This window comes from Schistocerca piceifrons, unplaced genomic scaffold (assembly GCF_021461385.2).
Source record: "Schistocerca piceifrons isolate TAMUIC-IGC-003096 unplaced genomic scaffold, iqSchPice1.1 HiC_scaffold_603, whole genome shotgun sequence".
Classification (NCBI taxonomy): domain Eukaryota; kingdom Metazoa; phylum Arthropoda; class Insecta; order Orthoptera; family Acrididae; genus Schistocerca; species Schistocerca piceifrons.
Genome location: NW_025728845.1, coordinates 32,501 through 37,500, shown reverse-complemented (window position 1 = coordinate 37,500; position 5,000 = coordinate 32,501). Strand labels below are relative to the sequence as shown.

Below are 5,000 nucleotides of genomic sequence, written 5' to 3'. Positions count from 1 at the left end.
AGCACGAAGGATGTCACGCGACTAGTTAGCAGGCTAGAGTCTCGTTCGTTATCGGAATTAACCAGACAAATCGCTCCACCAACTAAGAACGGCCATGCACCACCACCCACCGAATCAAGAAAGAGCTATCAATCTGTCAATCCTTCCGGTGTCCGGGCCTGGTGAGGTTTCCCGTGTTGAGTCAAATTAAGCCGCAGGCTCCACTCCTGGTGGTGCCCTTCCGTCAATTCCTTTAAGTTTCAGCTTTGCAACCATACTTCCCCCGGAACCCAAAAGCTTTGGTTTCCCGGAGGCTGCCCGCCGAGTCATCGGAGGAACTGCGGCGGATCGCTGGCTGGCATCGTTTATGGTTAGAACTAGGGCGGTATCTGATCGCCTTCGAACCTCTAACTTTCGTTCTTGATTAATGAAAACATACTTGGCAAATGCTTTCGCTTCTGTTCGTCTTGCGACGATCCAAGAATTTCACCTCTAACGTCGCAATACGAATGCCCCCGCCTGTCCCTATTAATCATTACCTCGGGTTCCGAAAACCAACAAAATAGAACCGAGGTCCTATTCCATTATTCCATGCACACAGTATTCAGGCGGGCTTGCCTGCTTTAAGCACTCTAATTTGTTCAAAGTAAACGTGCCGGCCCACCGAGACACTCAATAAAGAGCACCCTGGTAGGATTTCAACGGGGTCCGCCTCGGGACGCACGAGCACGCACGAGGCGGTCGCACGCCTTCAGCTCGCCCCACCGGCAGGACGTCCCACGATACATGCCAGTTAAACACCGACGGGCGGTGAACCAACAGCGTGGGACACAAATCCAACTACGAGCTTTTTAACCGCAACAACTTTAATATACGCTATTGGAGCTGGAATTACCGCGGCTGCTGGCACCAGACTTGCCCTCCAATAGATACTCGTTAAAGGATTTAAAGTGTACTCATTCCGATTACGGGGCCTCGGATGAGTCCCGTATCGTTATTTTTCGTCACTACCTCCCCGTGCCGGGAGTGGGTAATTTGCGCGCCTGCTGCCTTCCTTGGATGTGGTAGCCGTTTCTCAGGCTCCCTCTCCGGAATCGAACCCTGATTCCCCGTTACCCGTTACAACCATGGTAGGCGCAGAACCTACCATCGACAGTTGATAAGGCAGACATTTGAAAGATGCGTCGCCGGTACGAGGACCGTGCGATCAGCCCAAAGTTATTCAGAGTCACCAAGGCAAACGGACCGGACGAGCCGACCGATTGGTTTTGATCTAATAAAAGCGTCCCTTCCATCTCTGGTCGGGACTCTGTTTTGCATGTATTAGCTCTAGAATTACCACAGTTATCCAAGTAACGTGGGTACGATCTAAGGAACCATAACTGATTTAATGAGCCATTCGCGGTTTCACCTTAATGCGGCTTGTACTGAGACATGCATGGCTTAATCTTTGAGACAAGCATATGACTACTGGCAGGATCAACCAGGGAGCTGCGTCAACTAGAGCTGAGCAGCCGGCCGCCCGGGAGTGTGTCCCGGGGGCCCGCGCGAACACGCAAGCGTCCGCTCAATCATTCTGCAAACAGGAGGAGGCTGAGCTCCCCTGCACAATACACCTCGAAACCCTCTCAGGTCCCGGCGGCGCGCAGCGCCGTCCCAAGTACTTGGTCGGGTTCGAGAGAGGCGCAATCGCCCGGAGTTAGGCGAGTAGACGCTTTCGGTGCGACCACCCGTGCTCCCAACTGAGCTTGCCGCTGCCGACAGAGGCCCGGGAGCGTGCTGTCGTGGCATTGCCGGCGGGAGACAACACGCGCCACCTACGGTGACCGGCAGCTCCAACGCCAGCGCCACAGAAGGACAAAAGCCCCACTTGGGTGCCGAAGCGAACTCTCCCAGCACAGCGCACGCGCCAACACATCCGCACAGCTGCGATACAAACCACCAGCGAGAACCGCTGGGGCGACCGAGCAGCAGACGGCGTCGCGGCGCCGAGCGCCGGGCGGCGGCGCATCCTCAACGCACACAGTCCTCAATCGGACCAGCACACTGAAGATGTCCACCGCGCTTCGCACCGGGCCCGCGAGGACCTACTTTGGCCGCACGGCGCCGCGCGCAGGGTGCGCCGGCGCGCAGCTGCGACGCCTGCCGCGTCCGTCGGCCGGCGCGCCTGCCACTGGCCGCCCCCACCAGCCGGCTGTAGCGCGTGCGCCCACGCACCGCGCGGCCAGCACGCCGGGAGGCGCCCCCTCACCGGCCGGGGACGGTCCCACCCAGCCACCGCCGCGTATCGCTTCACACCCAGATGCCGTTCAGTTTCGTCGGCATGGTGGGTATCGCTGGAACAACCGGTTAGTACCTCAACCTATCGTCGCCATCACCGATTCACCCCTAGCGAGAACAACCGCACCACAACAGGTTACCATTTGTTCATTTGCGTAACTTCACCAGAAAACGCAGGCGTCCATCGCCATTTGCAACTTCAACGATTATTGCATGCCTGTGTCAGGTGTCACGCCACACTACGTCTGCCCACATACACGCAACAAAATGTGCACGCCTAGACAATACGTGGAAGGTGGCCCCCGTACGTATGCGATGTCCATTGCTCGAACGACTGTCAACCGGCCTCTGTAGCATGTCGCAGATATGGAACGCGGTGCACCATGCCATCACGGTGTGTGAGGAGAGACGACTAGGTCCGAATACATCAACAGACAGCTCATGCTGATCGCCATCCACGGCGTCCGTTCCTCCCACACGTCTCTATGGCGTACCACACTGCAATCCAGCTCTCATAGGGAGACGACACGTAGCTGCGTGCACAATATTTGCACTGTATGGTCCGCCGTTTTTGGGCGCAGTCGTTGTGCGGTCACACATGTGCCACGATGTATCATTCAGTACATAAGGACGAATGTGCAGTACAGATTGTGGTTCACGCGTACGACATCAGCGGACAGTTGACACAGGCCGCACCACAACGTAGCCTGAGTACGTCGCATGCGAAGGGCATTGAACATGCAAACTTCTCACCAACCAGCTTGCGAAGGCAGGGGGCAAGGTGGGGACGTGGGGAGGGGCGGCATGTACGTCCTGCTGCCATCCACATTACAGTGTACAGCAGGAGCATGTGGAAAGTGAGCAAGACTTGCAAGGTGTTTAACATGAAGCGATACACAGGGTGTGCGGGCAGTGCGAGTAGCGAACTATATTGCGAGGGTTGCGGGTGGGCAACACTACAGTAATTGAACGAGTCGTATAACAATTACAGAGCAGGTTTAGGCGACAACGTGGGTTACGTTAAGGCGACAACATGGGTTAGGTTAAGGCACAACATGGGTTAGGTTAAGGCACAACATGGGTTAGGTTAAGGCACAACATGGGTTAGGTTAAGGCACAACATGGGTTAGGTTAAGGCACAACATGGGTTAGGTTAAGGCACAACATGGGTTAGGTTAAGGCACAACATGGGTTAGGTTAAGGCACAACATGGGTTAGGTTGAGGCACAACATGGGTTAGGTTAAGGCACAACATGGGTTAGGTTGAGGCACAACATGGGTTAGGTTGAGGCACAACATGGGTTAGGTTGAGGCACAACATGGGTTAGGTTAAGGTACAACATGGGTTAGGTTAAGGTACAACATGGGTTAGGTTAAGGTACAACATGGGTTAGGTTAAGGTACAACATGGGTTAGGTTAAGGTACAACATGGGTTAGGTTAAGGTACAACATAGGTTAGGTTAAGGTACAACATAGGTTAGGTTAAGGTACAACATAGGTTAGGTTAAGGTACAACATAGGTTAGGTTAAGGTACAACATAGGTTAGGTTAAGGTACAACATAGGTTAGGTTAAGGTACAACATAGGTTAGGTTAGGTTAGGTTAGGTTACACGTTGTTGTACGGAAAGGTGTAGGGGGGGGGGGGGGCGGGGGCGGCAGGTTCGTTGATAGTGATTATAGTAAGTGAATGCTTGTGACATGATCAGATTTGTCACGTCAGGATGCACCTTTGGCTTATTAGAGGCGGCGCTCCAATTCTATGCTTGTGTGAGACCTGTGTCTTTGACTCATGTCATTGTTTGTGCGCTGTGACAGGAGGTACTATTGTGATGTTGGGTGCACCGTTGTATAGGACATGTGTGGGTGTTGGTGCCTGGTCTGCGCAATGGTGGATGTCGAAAGGCTGGGATATTGTATTTTCCGCACGGACCTCCTGGTCTGGTTGTGATAGTGTGGATTGTGTAATGTGGCGGAGAAGATGCACTGGATGTTGTTCCATGCTGGTGCTTACATATTGTATGTGCGCCTGTTAGAAGCAGAGAGTGGTGCGTGATCAGAGTGTCTGGCTGACGTGTGGTTCCCATTTTGGGCAGACTCTTTCAGCATGTATACGGACAGTTGTGTATATTTGCTGTAGTTTGATGGCTCTGCATTGATTACTAATCAGCGCCGTGTGTACGGGTAATCTGGTTCCAGTCCAAAATGTTCCATCTGTGTACATTAGTGACAAAGACTCCCCCCATGCAGTGGGGCTCGGTCTGTTATAACTCTTCCGCGTAATATATTTGCCCCACGTTTTTGCGACTGCGAGTGCGAGTGCAACGCGCATGGGGACCGACATGCTGATGGCTCGGTATCGGACGCCGTACAGTGAGCAACGCGATCGCGTCTCTCGCTCGTAAGTGGTACAGGTCGCGGCTCATGTATACGGACAGCGGGAATGTCGCATATTGGAAATAACTCTTCATGAAACGCAAGTTATAGGGGTGGATTGCACTTTACGAGTGCGGGAAACGTCCGCCGTTCATCCGCTGGAGGTGCGAGTTTGGCGGTTGGGGTGGTGCACGAACGGGTGCGGGTGGCGTCATTGCCGGTCCACGGCTTCGTGCGGCAGAGCCACTGGAGATTGGGTGCTATGGTCGACAGAGGCTGCAGCCTTTGTGGGTGGCGTCGAAAGGCGGCCACTGTGGCGCCATCGCTGTCTTAGTCGGCTTGGCGTCTCATAGATGGCGGTAGCGT

The 5,000-nt window shown here is 54.1% G+C and overlaps 1 non-coding gene across 1 annotated transcript in view; it reads right to left on the bottom strand.

The window, feature by feature from the left end:
- The window catches only part of LOC124762574, a 1,910-nt gene extending 441 nt beyond the window's left edge, over positions 1–1,469 (bottom strand). The window contains exon 1 of the ribosomal RNA XR_007012555.1: positions 1–1,469. This exon is cut by the window's left edge and continues 441 nt beyond it. This is a non-coding gene — a ribosomal RNA (small subunit ribosomal RNA).
- Between the last annotated feature and the right edge of the window lie 3,531 nt (positions 1,470–5,000).